Source organism: Rattus norvegicus, chromosome X, assembly GCF_021556685.1.
Source record: "Rattus norvegicus strain SHRSP/BbbUtx chromosome X, alternate assembly SHRSP_T2T, whole genome shotgun sequence".
In the NCBI taxonomy this organism is placed as follows: Eukaryota; Metazoa; Chordata; class Mammalia; order Rodentia; family Muridae; genus Rattus; species Rattus norvegicus.
Window position 1 is genome coordinate 146,162,177 of NC_141554.1, and position 22,165 is coordinate 146,184,341.

Consider the following 22,165-nt stretch of genomic DNA (forward strand, 5'->3'; position numbering starts at 1 on the left):
GAAGTTGCCCAGACTCCTGCACATGGCTCAGTAATAGCCCACATCCCACCAGAGACCTGCGGAGATGTTTTGCATGTCTACACTTGTAGCCCTTCAGGAGAGGAGGCCAGGGCACACAGACGGGCTCAGCCCCCACTATAGCGGCAGCAGCAGGCACTGCAGAGCTGCTCCAGCACACCACGCTGCCACCCAGTGGTTTCTGCTGACTTTTCATTTCTTGCCAAAGTGTGCAGGCCAAATCCCGTTTATTTTTCCCTCGTCGCCCCCCTCATCTGGCCATTTGGGAGGCACTCAGGGAGCTTGGGCAAGTATCACAGGAAACACTGGGGAAAAAAGCATAGATCTTCCATTTCCTGCTTCCTTCTTTTACCTCTTCCTCAAAACCAAGCAGGTTCATCTATATACCCACTAATTCTGGAATCAACTTGGTCTTTTGCTGGCTTATTTATACTGACGGGTTCCTTCCTCAGTCCTTGTAAATGCATTAAGTGTCCATCCACCTCTGTACCATTAGATGCGATTATTTTGCTGTTTTGTTTAATCTCTGAGGCTGAATAGAAATCTCTAATAGGACTCTACCCTTTTTGTACTGGACTCCCTCCTCCTTCCCAGATCTTTTGAGAATAATTAAGATGCAAAACCAATGAATAACTTATCCCAAACCGTCCAAGAAAGCAAAGACCACATCTGCTAAAATGGAGCAAAGACCCCTGGTTTTCTCCCACTGTGCTTGGAATGCCTCCACAGTTGGAACTCCTCTCGTTTACTGTCATCCCATTTCCTTGTCATATAGTCTACATCAGTCAAAATCCATTGAAAATAATTGATGAGTGAGTGGTTGGTATTGATTCCAGTGGAAGAGGTGTCTCCACTCAGAAAGAGCAATTGGTTAAATTCCATGAATAGGAAGGGAAGTAATTTCATCAAGCTAGATCAGAAGAAACCATGACCAGGGGCAGATATTTAGGATGAGTTCACTCTGGTACTTTATTCAAGGGACCCTGTTCTTCAACTCACATCTCTTTTGGAATTCCTGATCCAGTATATGAAAATGCTAAACAAGGACAAAGGGATAGCCTTGGCAAAGAATTAGGAAATATTACAAGGGAATGAAAAAGACTTTCCTACATTCTTTTTCATTCATTTCTCTGGGAAAACTATTTACTATTTGCTTAAATATCCCCGGAATATTTTTAGAGTGCCTGTGGATTTACTGGCTTCTCTGGGTTAGATAGTGTCAGTAAACAGACTCATGAAAGAAGACTTCCGCATATATAGCCAAGAGGGGCAGTTATCATTGTAAAGCACAAGTATGCAAGCATCATCTGCTTCCCTTCTAGTCCTTATCTACCATCAACTATTTTGGTTTTTGACTGTGAATTGAACTCTATGACATGTGTGCCTGGGTCCACCAGGCCAAAGCTGACAACTTGAGTCCACAGGTATTAGCAAATACCTTTCTCCTGCTTTAACTCTTTTCTTCTTAGTTATTTTATAAACTTTATTTTTAGCTATTGCATAAAATATAAAAATAAACTTACTACGGAAGTACCACAGTCTCTTAAAACAAATATACATTGTGTAATGTTTTACATTAAAAACAACTAGTCAAATACTATTTATCACGAAATATGCAAGTTTGTTGTAACTTTTTGTAAATATACAGTCCATTATTCTGTATAGTCATCCTCCTGGGCAATAGCACCCCAGAACTTCTTCCTCCCACCTGTTATTTACACATTGAACAACCTTCCCCCATTAACCTTGCTAATTCCCAAATGGGGGGGGGATAATAGAATAAGTAAGACACATTCCTTGTCACCATCCAAGAGTTACTTCTATTTCTTCATATTCTCCACCTCATTCTTTCATTTCCGTGGGAAAATATCTGATGTGTTGTTGATGAGACTGGATTGGGATGTCCCTAACTTTCTGTATTCTGTCTGTCTGTAGACCACATGCATTCTCTCTCCTCCACTAAGATGTCTGTGACTTACAGTCAGTTCAATCCAAAACATAAAGAAAGACATCTGCAGGGATTGAGACATGGCTCAGTGCATAATAGCATTTGCTGTTTGTACTAGGTACTCATGTCAGGCTGATCACTGAGGTTCGACAGTCTTCTGGCCTCTGTGGGCACCCTCCTCACCATATGACAGACATGTAGATAGATACACACTAATACACACTCAAACACACACAGGCACACATGCATGCCTAGATATGCATGGGTATGTACATGGAGCAAATGGGTCCCTCTAAGTCATATTGTCCAATTGGCTTAACTATAAATAAAGCATGCTTTTCCTGGTTTCCTACCATCCATTTCTATTTTCCAGGTGCTTAGTATCTCAAAGAAGAGCATGGATACAAGTTTCAAATCCTCAAAGAGGAATCATACCCAAGTTCTATGTATGTCAGGAGGGCAAAATGAAAGACAGAATTGCAGCCTGTCCTAGAAAAATCTATTTGTCTTTTATTTCCTCTCCACTGCCATCTCAGACCAGTAGAATGGCATTTGAGTGGGAGGAACAATAAGAACTCTCTTTTGACACCTGCTTCCAAAACACCCTTTCCCTTGGCTTGCTTTATCAGTACCAGTTCTGCTACAGGATTTTTGGGTACCCTCCAGATTCATAATTTGAACTCTTCTAGGTTGTGTGGGTCTATTTTCCCTTGTTTTCCACATACTTCTTGTTCCCTATTGTATCCACCAAGCTCATGCCTTGAACATATTCCCCAAAAATAAACTTTCTTAGCAGTTTTCTCTATTTCCATTCCTAAATAACTCTATCCTGACACCCTACTAGTCAGGAGACATGTTTTGTTTTTTTGTATCCCCTACATATGAGTTTGGTGGGTATGGTATTCTTCCCGTTGTTAGGAATATCTTGAACAATGTTAGTCACTTCCAAGCTGGATACCTGGCTCCCTTAAAGCAGGCAGCCCAAAAAGTACGCTCTCTGGACAATGTTTTAAACATGGCACTTCTTCCATCTATTTATTCTGTGTACCACAGCTCATTGTGTGATTTCTTTAAAAAATAAACATAAAAATATAACTACTAAAAAAAGAATGTTTGAAAATGCCTGGATGAGCTGCTCCTTAAAAAGCTTTTTAGGTCTGAGTGTCTTAGCTTCATTTTGTGAACACCCCTGCTCCTCCTTATTTTCTAGTCTGTGCCGTTTGTCCCTTCCTACCTCATCAAAATATAAAGTATCCCTGGAATCCCAAAGAGAAATGCTTAAGTCCTTCAATCCCCCCTCTTTGTGATTTCATTTTGAAGCGAGTTTGTAGCACTGTTTTCCAAGATTAATGGGAGTTATCAGAGCATAGAATGCTGATCGTTCTCTGTCAGTGTTTTTGGCAGGCCTCAGATGAGCTTTGAGAAGCTGAGGGGACCTGCTCTCCAGAGGCCTCCCCAGGAAAAAGACAGAAATCCAAACAGATGTGACTGTGATGAGCAGAAAGAAGAGAGTTGAGACAGCCTAGTCAGTAACAGTCTCAGAATCTTTTGAGCATGAAGCAATTGGCTGTCTTTCTGCAACTCTGAAAATGAAAGATTTTGAACACCCTTCCTTCACAAAGTTAAACATTATCACAGCCACTTGCCAGTTCCTTCTTATGTTCTCCCTCTCTGTCTCTCCTCCTCTCCCTCTTCCCCTGTCTCCCTCTTCCCCTCTCTCCCTCTCTTCCTCGCTTCCTCTCTTCCCCTGCTGCTATTTCTCTCCTAACAGTTCATCAAAACCTCTCCATAGCCAATTACAGTTAAGAACTAATAATGAGCTCCAAGAGTGGGAAGGGGGTCAGATTCAAGTGTATCAGGGTCAAGCAACACTGGGACTTTTTCACTCACTGAATAAGACATGGGGATGGTTAGAAGATAGAACAGCAAGTAGCACATTCTATGTTGTCTCTAATTATGTCCAAGAGCTTCCCCCAAAACCAACTGGATAGAAATACAAATGAGGGGCTTAGAGAAAAGCCATTATAATAGGTTCTTACCACTTAACTTCAAGCAGGAAGAAAAATGCAATTTAAGGAGACTTTGTCAATGTCATCCTGAAAATCCAGGAACAAAAAGAATGACAATTGTATTCTATAGAATGGCCTGATACATTTATTACTGCCTAATAAACTAGGAATCTCTCCTAGTTAGATCACTCAGAGGACTTCTACTTCAGGAACAAAAGGCTCCAGAACTAATTTTTACAGAAATCAATTGGCTGTCTTAATTTGCATTCAGAATGAAAAGCCATGGGACCCTCAGAACCACACTAAGGTGGCTTGGTTTTCATTATGTCCTTTCTCTGAGATCATTCTCTTAATACTTAAGCCATATAATTTACTCAAGCCACCTCTGATTTATATTTAAAATCAATTGAGAAAACACTGATTAATTCTGATCCTTTAAGAAGAAAAATCCTATAACCTGCATAAAACTTTCATTGTTCAGTCATAATTTATGAACATTAACACCATAAAAACCCTGATGGTATTAATCACAGCTGTGAATCCAGCACTTTACCATTCAATTAGCCATGGCAGCTGCAAAGCTGAGTTCAAGGCTTCTAGTTACCTACTCTGCCATTTAATCAAGAGACTCTGAAGGGAAATGGCGGATTGCTGGGATGGAATCAAGTTTCCTCCTTGATTATCAGTAGATACCATAAGGGAATGGGCTTAAGTGTCAGTCTGTGTAGATTTACATTTTGTAGGAGGTCAGCACTGTTTTCAGCAAGGATTGTCAAATAGTATAACTGATGACTCATTTTCTGTCTATGGAAGGTTTTATGAGGTGGGTGTATGGGTTGGTTTCCCTCAGGATGCTATTCACCACACTGTTCGTATACCTTTGGTCTGCAGCTAGGAATTAAATGATCTGAGAAGGGGACTAGACTAGCAATGCTGTTATTGAGAAAGCTTTATAAGACTTGGAGTAGTGAGCACCTTTTCCCTTAAAGTGTATGTGTGAAGGCAGTCACACTCATTTTTTAAAAATTTGGTCTTGTCCAACCTGTGGAAAGCACTTTTTAGATACAATGTGTTTATAGCCCAAGGTTGCTTCAGTAGTGTCAGAACACCCAAAGTCAACAACAGCTATCAGATTCTCAAAAGTGAGTTTGCCTCAAGATTCCATTCAACAATTGGAAGATGGTAAAGGGAAGAGTTGCCTCTACCTAAACTGATAGGTTTTAAAGAACATAAAGAAGTTTCTGCCCGCTGAAACTTGGATGTTTTATGAAATTAGAAATGTATATAACACATAGCAAAATATTCAAATGCTGGATTCATTTCTGGCCCAATATGGTTGTTTATACAAATGAAAAGCTGTAGGAAAATTGACCAATAAGAAAAGTGTAGATGCTCTATGTGCATATTACACACTCTGTTCTGCTTTAGAACTGTATCTAGAGTCTTAAATATACTAGAATCCAGTAGATATCCTGGGTATAAATAGACAAGCAGGGTTCTTTGAAAAAAAAAAACAACATATAGTGTCGGTATTATCATGATTTCAATTTTATTGGTGAAGAAAGTGAAGTCTAGCGAGACTAAGTGTTGTATCAATGGTTCCCTGGCAAGTACCCAAGTGGCAGTGCCAGTATTTAAACTGGGACTTCTCAGCCAATAAGATATATGTGTACAAGGCTTTCCTCCTTGGCACTTGGTCTGGAATTTGGGTTGCTGAAGTAGTGGCTGAATATGGCTCTATCTTGGCTTGGGTAAGTGGAAAAGATAAAATATACCATGTTCTAAATTGAATGTGTTTCTTCCTTTGTTTGATAAAAGTGAATTATTAAATAAATAAAAATGAAAACAAGACAGGCAGACTCTAACCATAGTGCATAATACTTTTTACAATAACCTCTTAGAGTGATATATAAATAAAACATAACTAACTTTCTCATAAAAATACAGTTATTATAAACCACTGCTTAATGTCATCCTGTGGATTCCCAACCCAGGAAATAGTTTGACACTAAGGAGGAGTCTGTCTTTGGTAATCTAAGGCTTTTGAATTCTATGAGACCCAAAGGAAATTTCTCATCCTTTATCTCCATCACCACTTAGCAGAGACAAGAAGTTAAAGTACTTCCAATTCTCTCAGTTCTTTTCATACAGGGAAAACTGGCTTTCCACAGTGTAAGCTTTTTTGTGCCATCTGCTTTCAGCTACAGGAAGCTTGAGTTCAGCCAAAAGAGGGAAAAATATTAGACACAGACTAAGTACTTCCATGGTAGGAAGCCCGTCACTATCCGTTTGCAAATAGGGGTTTCTCCAATATCCATTTTTACTAATTTGCTCTCACTTTCCCCTTCTGACAAACAGTAAAAAGTACAATCAACTGAGTGAATGTATTTAGCTGAAGACTCAGGCAGTTTTAAACAGAGACTTGAATGCTCACCTTGGATTTCAGTTTAGAGAAGCAAATAGAGGCATGAAAGGGTCAAAGTTTTGACCTGAATTGCATGTTCAAGCTTTCATTTATTTATTCAAGATTTACATTGCTGAGTAACCAAGGGATGCAAAGATACTAATATCTATAACCTATGAGTATTTACCCCAGTTACTAGTCTGAGTACTTTATTTATTCATATAATGGGTACAACTACCTTAAGGGTTTATTTATCCCATATTCCAGATGAAGTAATTAAAGCCAAGAGAGAATAATTAGTTTGGTCAGCTCGAAAGTGATGAAGCCAGAATTTGAATTCATGTATTCTGAATTCAGATCCCTTGTACTCTTCACTGTCTCTTCCATGATTTGTTTCTGGCAACCAGTGAACGGCAAGTTGCATTTCAGAAGTAATAAAGATGTAATCATAAGAAACACAAATATTACAACAGTACTCAATGTCCAGTGTGTTGGAGGCAGGGAGGGGCGGGGGTGGTGGTGACGGGCGGGATCCTGCCCAAAAAATGTAGACTGAAGACTGGCTAAGAGAGCAGGAAATGTGTTTAACTTCAGAAAACACAGCTCATGACACAGGATGTTAGGGAAAGCTAAGAAGTTACGTAATTTTACTTGTGAATCCAAACTGACCAGGTTCTGTTTTCTAGGTCATATGTCTTCTTCTCAGTTGAGAGACCATTGGAAACTTTGGGTTTTTATGTTTTCATACTTGAAGCACCTGGTAGAAAGCTGAGCTTGTATTGTAACCTTCTCTAGTAGTGTCCTTCTCTGAAATGTTGATTATGATTATGGTCAGGAAGCATGGTAAGGACTGTGAGAAATTGATTTGTTATATGAACATTCAACTGTACATTTGTGAGGTTTCTATTTTCCTACTTGTAAAGCCATTGTGTTTCCCACAGATCTCAGTTCAGCTCATATTGTCAACACTGATGTTCAAGTAGATGCTTGTTATCAATTTATGACTGTCATTAACAGAGTTCAGTAGCAGTAATCCCTTTAGAAAGATGCCAATTAAAATTAACATTACATTGGCATGTATATCACGGTGACTACACATTTCTGAAGAAACAATGGTGGAATTTGGAGTCCAGAGATTTGCACAAAAGCATCATCAGATATTTTATTGTATCTATGTTAAATTTTAATCTAATAATTAAATTCAAATTCTTGTAAAATAACTTTCCTAGCTAGTTAATCCTGGTGATGACTCTATGTATATTTAAAATTCTTATTGAAGAAAAACAACTAGGATCTCATTGGAACTTAAAAGTACTGTGGATCTGGAGAGAGGGTTCATCAGTTTAGAGGTCTGACTGCTATGCCAGTGTACCTGGGTTTGATTACCAAAACCTATATTGCAGCTTACTGTACCTCTAGTCCCAGTAGACACATCACCATATCTGGCTTCCTTGAGAACAACGAACGCACTTAGTACACAAACATATATGCAGACAAACACCCATACACATAAAAATAAATAGAACTTACAAAATAAAAATATTGAAAACATTAGAATCTCCATATTAATGACATTCTTCTTGCTTCTAATATATAGTTTCCTACTTTTTTGCCAGAACACTGTTACTGTTTAATTAAAATAAAATCTTAAGGGACACCAGAATTCTCCATGTGTGTGTGTAATTCACATGAGCACATTCCAACACCTTAGTTCAGATGCTTAGTGTCTTTGAGGTCCTTTAAGAACCAGTGCCCTTTATGAAATGCATAGGCAAATGGATGGAACTGGCAAATATCATCCTGAGTGAGGTAACTCAATCATAGGAAAACATACATGGTATGCACTCATTAATAAGTGGCTATTAGTCCAAATGCTTGAATTACCCTAGATGCACAGAACACATGAAACTCAAGAAGGATGATCAAAATGCGGGTGCTTCACTCCTTCTTTAAAAGGGGAACAAGAATACCCTTGGCAGGGAATAGGGGGGCAAAGTTTAGAACAGAGGCAGAAGGAACACCCATTCAGAGCCTGCCCCACATGTGGCCCATACATATACAGCCACCAAACTAGATAAGATGGATGAAGCAAAGAAGTGCAGGCCGACAGGAGCCGGATGTAGATCTGTCCTGAGAGACACAACCAGAATACAGCAAATACAGAGGCGAATGCCAGCAGCAAACCACTGAACTGAGAATAGGACCCCCGTTGAAGGAATCAGAGAAAGAACTGGAAGAGCTTGAAGGGGCTCGAGACCCCATATGTACAACAATGCCAAGCAACCAGAGCTTCCAGGGACTAAGCCACTACCTAAAGACTATACATGGACTGACCCTGGACTCTGACCTCATAGATAGCAATGAATATCCTATGAAGAGGATGAAGAGCACCAGTGGAAGGGGAAGCCCTTGGTCCTGCCAAGACTGAACCCCCAGTGAAAGTGATTGTTGGGGGGAGGGCGGCAATGGGGGGAGGATGGGGAGGGGAACACCCATAGAGAAGGGGAGGTGGAGGGGCTAGGGGGATGTTGGCCCCGAAACCGAGAAAGGGAATAACCATTGAAATGTAAATAAGAAATACCCAATTTAATAAAGATGAAGAAAAAAAAGAACCAGTGTCCTTACTTCATATTCACTATTCCATCTCATTTTATTTCATGTCTTGAGCAATTACTTTATGTTAATTTTTAAAAGTCCCTAGAGAGACAACTAGGATTTTGTTGATTTTTTAACATATTAACAATATATCTAATTTTTTCCTATGTGTCTAAGGTTATTCAATTATTTTTCTTCAGTTTTGTAAGCTTGCCCATGGACTCTTGCTTTCCTGTTGACTTTTTAACCTCACCCTATTACTTTTCCAACTTCTATTTTCTGTTTATAAAACTTCTTTTGCCCTTCACGATTTCTTACTTCTCTTTCTTAATTACATCTCTTCATCTTTCTTTGAAGAACAGGATGCACTATCGATTCCCTTAGGAAAATTGAGTCTACCAGCTATTTTTATTTTAGTGGAATATACACATACATATAGTAGGTTGCATATTATATTATAGAGCTCTATATGAACTAAAACTATGTTTTTATTTTACAATATTCCTAATATGTCTTTTATTTTTTGATACTGCAACACATTATTCATATCTTGTCCAAATCATAAAGGGTTTTATGCCTTCCTTTATCCCAGTGAACACTTTTAAAGCCTGTTTTTCTTCTACATAGCTGCTGTAGTTTCAATGAGAATGGCCTTATTGGCTCATATATTTGAATGCTTGGTGCTCAGGTGGTTGAACTGTTGGGAGGTATCAATGGGGGTGGGCTTTGAGGTTTCAAGTGTCCATTTTATTCCTGACTAGTTGCTTGTGGATCAGATGTAAGAATTCAGCTACTGACCCAGCACCATGCCTGCCTGCCTAACTGCTGCCATGCTCCTGTTATGGTAGTCATGGCTAATTCTCTGAAATGATAAGCTAGCACCCCAATGAAATGTTTTCTTTCATAAGTCGTTTTGGCTATGGTGTATCTTCATCACAATAGAACAGTTGTTAAAAAAATACCTCATGCTTGACCTTCCAAAGTGCTGGGATTACAAGTATGTACAACTATACCCAGTTACTTATGGGTACTTTTATGTTACTTTATTTCTGGAATACTGCTGACTCGCCTAGATGTTCTTTTATTGTCTTCTTACTGCATAGATCTGAGCGTGGGTTCAGCTTCAGCAGAAAGGCCTTTTTCTATATAACGCACAAGTGAACACTACATAGCCATTGATCTTTATAGGTTTGTGGCTTTAGCTCTCAGTGCTTTGTGGATTTCACTAGCTCAGAGTACAATTTTTTAGATTAATTTCTCAAAATAATATTTAAATTCAGATGGGAAGTCTAATTCCTTATACTACCAGTGCTCCTATATTTTGTGTCCCTGGATTTTGAACCTTGGGTTTTTTTTATTAACCAGATTTTCTTTTTGCCTCCTGGTCTTACGTAGAAGACTTGTTCCACATTAAGTGTTCCACATTGAGCTTCAGCTGAAATAAATATAGGTTTCATCTACTTGTCTGACTGTCTGTCTGCTCATGCATCCATCAATTTCTGCTACTCTTGACATGTCTGTTACTTTTGAATTCCTTCTTTGTGTCACTTGTAGCTTTTGCTTTTGAATTCTCTTATCTATTACTAAAGGCTTATGGTAATATTTGATCTAATATTTCTGTGATTTTTAAGAAACAAGTAAGCAAAAGTTGAACTTACTAGATGACCGCATTCATTCTTTCCTGCTTCTGTGGCTCTATCTATATGACTTTTATGTCATTAAATCTTCTTACTGGGCTGGAGACATTACTGCGTGTTTAGGAGCACTTGCTGCTCTTGCAGAGGACATATACTCATTTCCAGCACTGATATAACAGCCCATAATCACTCTGAATTCCCCACAATACAATTCCCTCCTCTAGCCTCCTGCATCAGGCTTACAAGTTGTAAATTACATACATGTAAGCAAACACTCATACCCATAAAATTTAAATAAATTCTTAAAAATATACAGATATATCACTTTGTTATCCAACACCAAATGGTGAGCCCTGAATACATGTGGACTTAGCAGGCTCAGTTGTGTGTGTATGTGTGTGAGTAGAGATACACACACACACACACACATATACACACATACACACACATACACACACACAAACACACCAAATCATATATATATATATATATATATATATATATATATATATATATATATGCCCTGAAATTGAAATAGATTAAGGGAGCATATTTGGGAGGGTTTGGAGGGAGAAAAGAGAATAGTGTAATTATACCACAGTATCAAAACCACAAATAGGTTTTAAAAAGTAAAAGATCATATATATGTTATTCTAAATGAAATAATTTAGTATTCTTGGCTATGAGGTATATTATTGGCTTCTCTGCTGTTGAATCATATTATTTTTTTCTTATATTGGTATTTGGGTATTTGATGACTATCTCCTTTACATAGTCCTTTTGCCTGTAACTAATAATCTCAATCCTTTATGATTTTGTCTTAGAATTTCTAAGTTTCATCCTACTCTCTGTTTGTGGGAACTGTTTCTATTCATCTCACGTGTCAAATCATTAACCATTTCCCTTGTGTCAGGCTGAATTGTAGAAAATTAGGAGTGACGTAGTCAGACGTGGTCCTGTTTATATGGAAATTGCAGTGTCATCATTTTACATGATAACATAAATATGTAGCTATAAATTATGATCATTGTTATAAAACAGAAGGACAAAATTTTACTCAGGGACAATACAGAAGATAACAGATTGGGATGTCAAAAACAAGGCTCAAAAAGGAAAGAACATTTTTTTCTGACTCAAATTTTGGTAAAGACCCAGCCATATGAATAATTCAGGAACGAACTACAATTATATGATAACAACTCTAAAATGCTCCATTTTTTCATTAGTTCACATTGCTTCTCCAAACGCCATAAATGGATATTTTTACCCAAATATTCCATAGGCCTGTAAACTAAGCAAATCCAAAACTGAAGTTATTTCACTACCCTGGTTATTGAGTGTTATTTTGTATCCTACTCCTTTCAGGACACAACCACTATCCCAACCCAGACAAAATTATTCTGAACTTCCATGAACCCTTCCAGGTCCTCCTACCTTGTAATCAAGGAGTAACCACGAACTGCAGACTTTAACTTCTTAGTATCTCTTCAAAATGCCTATTTTTAAGACGTTCCCTTACTTGCCCTAATTTTATCAGAACCTCCTTAAGGGCCTCTTCTGCCTCCTGTCTTGTCAGTGATCAAAGAGATTCAAAACTTCCCTTCAACACTAACTAGGTCTTCCAATAACCAGTTTTGAGTGACTCTCCATCATGTATAACCCTGTGTTATCTGGCCCTAGATTTCCTGTCATGTTTGTTTCCTGATCTTCCTTCTCTGACACACTGTCTCTCAGATATACTTGGATACTTCCCTAAAGCATCCCTCCAATTCTTGGGCAATCCAACTGCAGCATTCTTTAAAATTCTATTCTCTACCTATCAGAAAAGTCCACAAAATTATTCTTGTCATTTTGTCCTCTGTGAAACCTTCCCAAGTGCAAATTCCTAGTTTACTCTTCTCTTTCCAAAGTCCCCTGTATAAACAGTAGCAACTATGATACTCATTAAATATATTTGTCTATTTTTCTGCCTTTCCCACAAAGCACTAACCTCTCTAAAGTAAGCATTGGAGCCTCCTTTCTGTGTCTCCATATCTACATATAATAGGAGTTCAGTAAATGATATTGCCATGAGTAAATTAATTAGCTAAGTCTTCCTTTTAGAAACAAGTAGGAGCCACTACAGCAAAGAAATGCAGTACAGGTCCATTTTAAAGAAGTAGACTCATGTATAATACAAATAAAGCCATGTAAGATTCTTGTCATGTTTTAATTACAAATAAATGGAAGTAATGTTCATGTGTTAAAATATAGAGCAATGACTGCTTGCTCCTGTGAAAGGGAAGGTGAATCAAGGTCATTGGTCCATTTTTATCTCTATTCTGACATTAAAATAATCATTTGGAAGTATACGATATTTTCAGATGTGATAAAGCCTTTAACAATTCTGCCTTGTTTGATATAAATGGGAATTGGTGATGACACCAGAGGGGATCTGAACTTGCTCCATTTTACACACCAGAAAACTCATGAATTTGCCTAACATATAATATAGTGCTTTCATTTATTAATATATTTAGGCTTTGTCTCACCTCAGAGAATTAAACAAGAAACGTAAACTGAGATACGGACTAATACAGAGTGAAAGAGTCAAGAGTCAGAAAAGGATGCTCGGGTGTCTTCTGACCCCTACTCAACCCTGCCCTATCCCACCAGCTTTCAGTCTCATTAGTCTACCACCAAAACCCTTTAGCGCTCAGAGTGGTAATTGTCAATTTTGTTGATATTCTAAAAAGTAAAAAAAAAAAAAAAAAAAAAGGAAAAAGAAAAGAAAAAAGAAAGAAAAGAAAAAAATTTCATTCAATCAGTCAAATAACTCCTGACCCCAAAAATTTTACTTCATAAAGCCTGTACCCAGCATCCATTTGAAAAATTCTCCCATCAAATATACAAATTGAAAGTCTAATCCAACCATGAATTACTGTAATTATCCTGTTTGAATGAAATACCCAGCCAACTAAAAGAGGCAAGGTGAAAAGAGCAAAGATTACAAAAACATGGCTCTGGCAGGGGCCTGGGTTTGTTTTTCATGTGTATATATAGAAAAATGGGTAACTCTGTTCCTGAGGTAAACTTGTGACCACATAACATTTTACGGATATCCACCTCTTCCTATATTTTGATGAAAGATTATACAATAATGTGCTTTACTTAGATCCTCTGCCTCAACTAGAATTACAGTTACCATTTTCTTAAGGGCTGCACTAAAATTGAAAATGATAATACCTATAAAACCTCTCCAGTGCTGACATTTCAAAATCTTTTTTCTAATGCAAACAAAATTAAAAAATGGAAAATGTAACCTTTCTCGCCCTGGAGCTTCCGCACAGGCTCTAAATATTGAAAGGCAATGTCTGTTTGAGAATCATGACAATAACACAGCCATGATGATGATGATGATAATGGTGGTGATGATGATGTTGATGAAAGTGATGATTATCATAATAGCAACTGGCATTTTCTAAGTATTTACATTGAATCAAGTCAAGGGCTGTTCTAGATGTGCATCAAGACTTACATCAACCCTGTAAAATAGAAACTATTATTACCCGCATGCCATAATGAAGAAAATAAGGCATGATGATATCAAAATTAAATGTAGACAGTTAGTAAACAGCAGATTTAGCAATGTAGCCTAACCTGGTAACAACAGATATAGTAATACAATAGTTATTTGGTTGGACAGATTGTGAATTTTATGGGTTATTTCTGACCTTTTCCAACTTTCTCCTGCTTACCTATTTATATCTTTGCCAAAGAACTTTCTAGACAATCAGGCTACCGATTTTATAAAAAGTTTTATGAATGTCTTCAAGAAGAAGGAGCACTTCTCTCCTTGGATAATTTATTATTCTGATTTCTATCACCTTTCACAGTTTTGAAATCTGTTCATCACATGGTGAAAGTTCCCTTTGGTATTGCCATGGAGATTTAGATCAATAGTCTGAACCAGGCTCTGCTCTTTACTTTGTGTTGATTATAAAGGGTATTTGTTAATTACTTCCAGACTCTCTCATTGGCTGGCATGACTAATCTCTAATATGTTATAAAGTAGATTGAGGAAATCGAGCAACTAACCTTTTCAAGTTATCTAATATTTCAATTATGCTTAGTAACAACTTAATTAAAACCTGAGGTAGAAAGGTCATCAGAAATATGGAATGTAATCTCAAAAGAAATTAATTAAAATAAACAGAAAGTTAAAATTCATCCTTGCTCTCTGAGACAGAAGGAAAAATAGTGCAATGCAACAGATTGTATATTTAACCCTGGGTTTTCATAAGTGATATATATATATATATATATATATACATATATATATATATATATATATATACATATATATACATTCCTACTAGTAGATTAGATGCTTCTGCTTCTGTTAGTTTATCTATTTTTAATATTAATCTTATAATGTTTTTTCACATATTAATATGTTTAAGGCCTTAAAGACTGAGTCATATACTCAGACTGAGAAACGTAACGAACAATCCTAGTGAGGAAATCTAGGATGAACTGAATGTGTCTGTGTCTGAATCTAATATGTCTGCCATGGGATTATATATAGAGTTTGCCATCTAGTAGCTTTGCTTCTCTGCAGGAAATAAATAGGTTCAATGAAGAAGACGTGGAAGGGACCAGATGATCATTCACTTCAATACATCCACTTATAAAACAGTATGAACAGTCCAAAAGGAGATGGCACAGGCTTGTCATGAGAGGTAATCCATGGATATGCTCAGAGAGGCTTGTGGGAGGTGTTACACTGATATGCACCATTGCTTACCAGATGCCATAGAATGGAGTCTTGCATTTTTTGGATGAGTGAATCATGTAACTGCATCAGCAGAAACTCAGAAGTGAGAGTTAACAGAATATTTACAGTGTTTTAGAGGCTGGATTCGGTCATGTCATAGTTTCAGGAAAGAGTCTGTAAGTTCTTACCACTTCTTTGCCAAATTTGTGAAAAAGGTGAGTTGTTGACAGTCAACGATAGTATCCTTGTGATACATGATCCATGTACATCGATGTTTAAAATAGCATAAGGTTAAAAAATACACTGTAGCTCTTTGTTCTCTTCTCTTCCCTGCTCTTCCCCTCTTCCCTGTCCCTTTTCTTTATCCCCACTTCCCTCCACTTGCTCATGGCCCACCTTTCCTCTCCTCTACTCTTCTTCTCTCATTAAACCTCTCCATGTGGAAAAAATACAATGTAAAAGAATTTATGATTTTACCAAAGCTGTATAAATGATGCAGCAAGTTCTAACACATTCTTCACTCGGGTTATCTAATATAATATCTTATATACTATACTAATACTATACATTACTATATATACTAATATAGTATATCATCTTATATACTAATCTGATATATACTATAGTACATGTATTGATACAGAAATTAATATTACCATCAGTTAAACCAAACTTTGTTCAGACCTGCAAGTTTTCCCACCACTGCTTTGGTACTACTCTAGGGTCTATCCAGGATGACATATTCCATGGTAGTCATCTTGAATTATAAGTCTCCTCTGGCCTCTGAAATTCTTTTAAGTTTCAAATATTTTTTTGAGATTCATTTCTCCTGTAAGTCACGGTTTGCTTCAAGTTGTCTATTTTGTAACAGATCAATATCCCTTATGATTTCTGATTTGGTTAATCTTTCTGATATATGTGTTTGTGTCTCTAATGTGTGTGTGTGTGTGTGTGTGTGTGTGTGTTTGTGTGTGTGTGTGTGTGTGCGCGCGCGCGCGTGCGTGCGTGCGTGTATGTAAGTATATGTTGAGATTCAAGGACAATTTCTGGTATGAGTCTTTGACCTCCACCTTCTTTGTGACAAGCTATCTTATTTTTCCAATTCACATGATAGCCTAGCTGGCCCATTTGCTTCTAGAAAGTCTCCAGTCTCTACCTATCCTCTTGAATTAGGAGCACTTGGGTCATATACATGTCTGCTGCAGCACCTGGGTTTTGTGTGGGTTCTGTGAATTTAAACTTGGTCTTCATTCTTGCCTGCCAAGCACATTAACCACTGGGTCATCTTCCCAGACTGACTTTGTTTTTATTTTATGTTTTCCTCATTTGGAATCTATCTCAAAGGTTATCTACTATAAAGTATTTTCACTTAATGTGGCCCATAGAGAAATAAATAATATTATTTTATGGTATCACAGACCAATATTTGCCTACTTACATGATTTTCCAAGTTGAAATGACTCACTTGAGCATACAGACAATAGGGCCTTATCATGATTATAGGAGAGGAAGACATACCCCATTTGCTCCCTCACTTCTTATAAGAAGGCAGCAAGTCAAATTACTATCTGTCATTTAAGCATACCACAGTCATTGCCATACTGAAATCAGAACAGATGTGATTACTGTCAAGAGGCCTTCACAAGATTACAGGAAACATTCTAGAATAATCTATAGAGGCCTCCTGAAGGATATGAAATGAGTTTACAATTGCTCATGGCCAGGGGTGGGAGGATGGTCATACAGTGTAGGAATAAGGTACATACTATGTAAGAAACCACACTTAGTGTCATTGATTAAAGCTACATGTGGGAGAAGGACTATTTTCTTGGCCTGTTATAGATGTACCATCTGTCACTTGAATCAACACTTGTTAACATCTTCCCAAGGAAAGGCTCACTATATCTATGATATAGTTATGTAGTAGGAGCTACAACTTTCTGACAATCATTGCACACGAAGTCAAACCAAGCTAAAAACATTTTTTTATGTTGCCAGGAGAAACTTCACTCTGATTTTTTCTAATCAGTGCCATGAGATTTCTAAGCATTAAGACTGCCAGCAGCACACATTATGAATTTCAAATCCTTTCCTCTTCAGGAGAGCCAGCTGCAGATGGTGTACATGATTTTAGTAGATAAATGGCATTTAGGACAAACAATATTGTTAGTAGAATGGCTTCTTTCCTAACTGAGGGTACTTGGCATGTACTTCTGTGCTCTGGAAAGTTGACTTGCCTAAACACCATGCAAAATATTAATATAATAATGAAAACTAAAAATTGAATCAATACAGTGCTGATGGACAAATCATGATTTACACTGGCAAAAGGACATAGATGATTTTCAACACCTATGGATACAAATCCTCTTTGAATGGAAAAAACCTGCCACTAATCAGAAACAGTAGTTAAGGAAGATTAACATATACATATGAATTATATATAAATCATATTCAACTATTCCAGTCTATTAAAAATTCACAAACCATAGTGATGGTGATGTTCCAGTGGTGATAAGCACACTTGGCAGGGGGTTATGAGCACCAATGTTGTAACTAGTAAATATCAAAGATAATAATTAGATGTTAGATTTGTTAGATATATGGTAACCCTAGATTTTTGTTTAATTTATATTCTTCAATTTCTTGTATTATAAGATGATAATAAAAATAGCACCTACATTCCAGTGAGATTATAACAAATAACATTTAATATATGTGAAATCTAAATATTATTTGGCATTAGTATGTAATTAGTGAAGTAATGCTCAGTTCAGATCCTCCAGTGCCACCCCCCAACCAACCCAGTTTGCCCTAATCTTGGCTTTCTGAAATGGAAAATATATGTAACAGACTCGTGAAATTTTATTTACTAAATGTGGATACCGGTTAATTTTTGTCAACTTGATACACACTGGAGTCATTTGGGAAGAAGAAACTTCTACTGAGAAATTGGCTTCACCAGACAGGGCTATGCACATGAGGAGGGTGGCATTCTATTGAATACTGATGTAGGAGGTCCCAACACTACTGTGGGGGTGCTATGCCTGGATCCAGGATTGAAAACATGTAGCTAAGAAAGCCCTGGGGAGAAAACCAACAGGTATTGTTCCTCCAAGGTTTCTGCTTCAGTTTCTGCCTTCCTGTCTCAAGTTTCTTACCTAACTTTCCTTCACGACAGACTATAATCTAAGAGGTAAAATATATCATTTCTTCCCCCAAGTTGTTTTCAATCAGTGTATTATTACAGCAAAAGAAAAGCAAATAGTGACAACCGGTCTAACATATGGGTTAATCTAAGTCTACTAGTGAGGTAAATGTTACGATAACTGTTATATTTTAGATTATAAAATCAGAGCAAAAGGAAATCTAAGCAGCTTGCCTATGAAACAGATAAGGGATATCAGAGTCAGGATTTGGACCCCAAAATCTTGACTATGGAGTCTCTCCTTTTAATATTTTGTTTTCCTTCCATAAGAATAGCCTGAATTTTTAAGTACCCATAAATGCCATGCTTATAAAAAATCATACATTTAATATGTTGAACACTCTTGCAAGGTAAAGATTATTTTCATTTTATTTTCCCTCTCTTTCAGATCCATGGCCTTTTTTTCATTGATTGTTGTTACTTACATATTTGTACATAGATATATATTCCTATATATAACCTGCTTGGTCTGTATAATGTTACATGTATGTATGCTTTCAGTCTGACTATCTGGTATTAAATAAGCAATGCTTTTCTCTGGGGGAAGACTATTTCATCTACTCTACGCATTCCTCACTTGCCTTTAGGTCTTTATGTAGGTTGAGGCTTCATGGTCTTTGAGGATATGTTTTTTAAGGACATAGAAAAAATAGAAATTCTTACACACTCTTGGTCAGAATGGAAATTAGTATAGCCACTATGGAAAACAGTTTAGATGTTCTCAAATGCCTAAAAATAAGACTGTATTATACACTACAATTTCCACTGTTAGGTATGGATTCCAAGGAAATGAAACTAGTAATATACCAATGAGTATCTAGTACTCCCATGCTTATAGCAGCAGTATTTAAAATACCCAAGCTACAGAATCAACTAATGTTCAGTGGATGAGTGGATAAAAATGCAATATATAGTCACAATGGACTATTTTTATTCAGCCACACAGTAGATGTATCTTATCATTTGTGGCAAATAGAACTGAATGAAAATACATTACAAGATGTAAATCAGGCATGGGAAGTCAAGTACTACATGTTCTCACACATTTCTGAAAGCTAAGAAAATAAATATCAGAGAAGGGGTTGAGCTGAAGAAAGGTCACCAGAGATTTTTAAATGGAGAGAGAAAATAAGAGAGAGAATAGTGGTACCAAAGTACAGTTAGAATATGTGGAAATCCTAATAGTTCTGATGCTCATAATACAGAAGGATATCTATAACAGTCTATATGATGTAATCATATATTTCAGTGTAGCTAGAGAAAGTTCCAAATATAAAAATGATATTATGAAGAACTAGAAATGCTAAGTAGCTTAAAATTATTTTATAAAATATTTTTATTAATTAATTAATTTGTTTGTTTGTTTACATCCCAAGCATTGCCCATTCTGGTTATACCCTCTCTGAGACCCTCCCTCCACCCCCTCACTTTCTCCTCTGAGAAGGTAAGGCCCCTCCTGGTATTAAAAATATTTCTCCATAAATAAATACATATATTATATGTCAAATAAAACAAAAAACACTAAGTAGGGACTAGAGAGATGGCCCAGAGGCTAAAAGCACTTGCTACTATTACAGAGGACCAAGGTTCGATTCCCAGTCAGTACCCAGGTGGACATTTCCTGCCATTTATAACTTCAGTTCCATGGGATTTAACACCAAAGTCTGGCTTCTGTGAGTACCAGGCATACATGTACACACACATGCATAAGGAAGAATACTCCTATAGATTAAACAAATAAATAAATATTTTTAAAGATTAAGTAGCTTGTAAAGCATTAAAGAGCTAGAGAGTCTTAGATTCTGTGTCAACCACAAATGTCCTGTTAACGCTGCCTCATTGTCTTTTAGCAGGAATGAGATTAATTTCTTTTCTTTGATGGGGGTGTCTATGGGGTCCCTTTGGCCCCTTTGGTCACCATGTCAACTGGATAGAACCTATTACTGCCACTGGAGACTACACTTGGTAGTAAAAGATATCCAATCAGGATACCATTTTCCCTGGAGATCATTGCTGTTTTAAAACTCAGTTTTATACCATATGATCAAGGCAAATGCCTTCAGTGTCAAATTGTCTGGAAGGGGTAGATCATTACAACACCAACACAGTTTCTAGGAAATATGCACATCACCTGTGTTAATGAGGCCTAGGAAACAACAGGCTTCAGTGAAAACTTCCCACTCCCAGGAAAGGACCACAGCTGTGGAGAGCCACAGATCTCTCCAACAGAACAGAAAGAATTAGTGAAGCACCTAAAGAAAGCTATCACAAGATGTCTATTAGTTCAACCTTCCGGAGAATGGATTTCAAGTGAGCAAAATAGCATTGCCTAAAGCCCACAATCACATCACTTTAGGATATGAAGATGTCCTCTCATAGGCAAGGAGGAAATAACTGTGGAATGAATGTACCCTATTTAAATCTTCTAAAGAACACCTTTTCTAGAGTTACTCTAGAAGTGCGTAGGACACCAGTGTGATGAATACATTCCTACAATCTTGCTAATGATTCATCTTTCCTTATCTTTAAATTAGATAGCAAAGGATAGCCTGCTAATATGAAAGCATACTCCAAAGTGTACTACTGTGAGAAACAAGGGGCTGGAAAAATAGGAATAGTATATTTTTTAAAAAAAAAGTTTATCTTCATTGGGTGTTACTTTCATATTACTGCTTATTTTCTGTAAAAATATCTTCTAAGTTCAACAATGTCATAATGCTAAATGTGGAAATGAAGACATATGGGAAAATTTGCGTTTTAACAGTGGCTTTTACTTCGTGGTATTCTAATATTATATGAGCCTTTTGAAAGTGACCATTAGCAAAAGATGAGAAAAACTGTGTGAGTTCTTACTTTGCTCAAGATCTTCATAGGAAGTAAAATACAAACACATTTAGATGAAACCAAAGCATTTTACCAACCACAATCCGTTATAGAATGGCTTACTTGCTTACACTCTACTCTAAACTGACATGGCTTTCACAGATTTACTATGCTAGCTAAATGGGTTATAACTCCTGGCTCACTAACGTTTCAAACTGCAACATATCTCTAATTAGCATTTAACCATGCACAAAGAAAACATTTTTACTTTCTCCTATATCAAAATACTATAATCTACTGAGGCAGAGTCCCTAGGAATTATCAGTGATCATTTATTCAAAATATAGCATAACCAAATTCTCATATTTAGATTAAAATATGAGTTTTATGAGTCTTATAAGTAGTTATTTCTTATTCAGACATGCACAGCATTTTAGGATGTGATTGGTGGATACTATATTAACATTTAAAAGTTCTTTTATTTTTACATTAAGAAATTATGAAACTTAATGCTTCCATATACTAGGCTTTCAATGAGTGGAAAACAGTGGCTATCTAATTTGGACAAGGGGAAAGAAAGCTAAAAGCTCTTACCCAAAATGAAATTCTAGGTGCACAGTGTGGGGAAGGCTAAGATAATAACTCAGGGGAAATGCATAGACTATCTTGCACACTGAAAACAGTGTAGTGGCTCTCTATGGCTAGGAGGGACAGGTGGTACAGAAAGAAAAGACTTTTGAACACATTCTGCAACAAAGAGTTTGCAG

General features: G+C 36.9%; 1 protein-coding gene across 8 annotated transcripts in view; it reads right to left on the minus strand.

Annotated features, from left to right (window-relative positions):
• Fgf13 (fibroblast growth factor 13) overlaps positions 1 to 22,165 on the minus strand; it is a 516,781-nt gene that overhangs the window by 79,525 nt on the left and 415,091 nt on the right. The window lies entirely within an intron of this gene.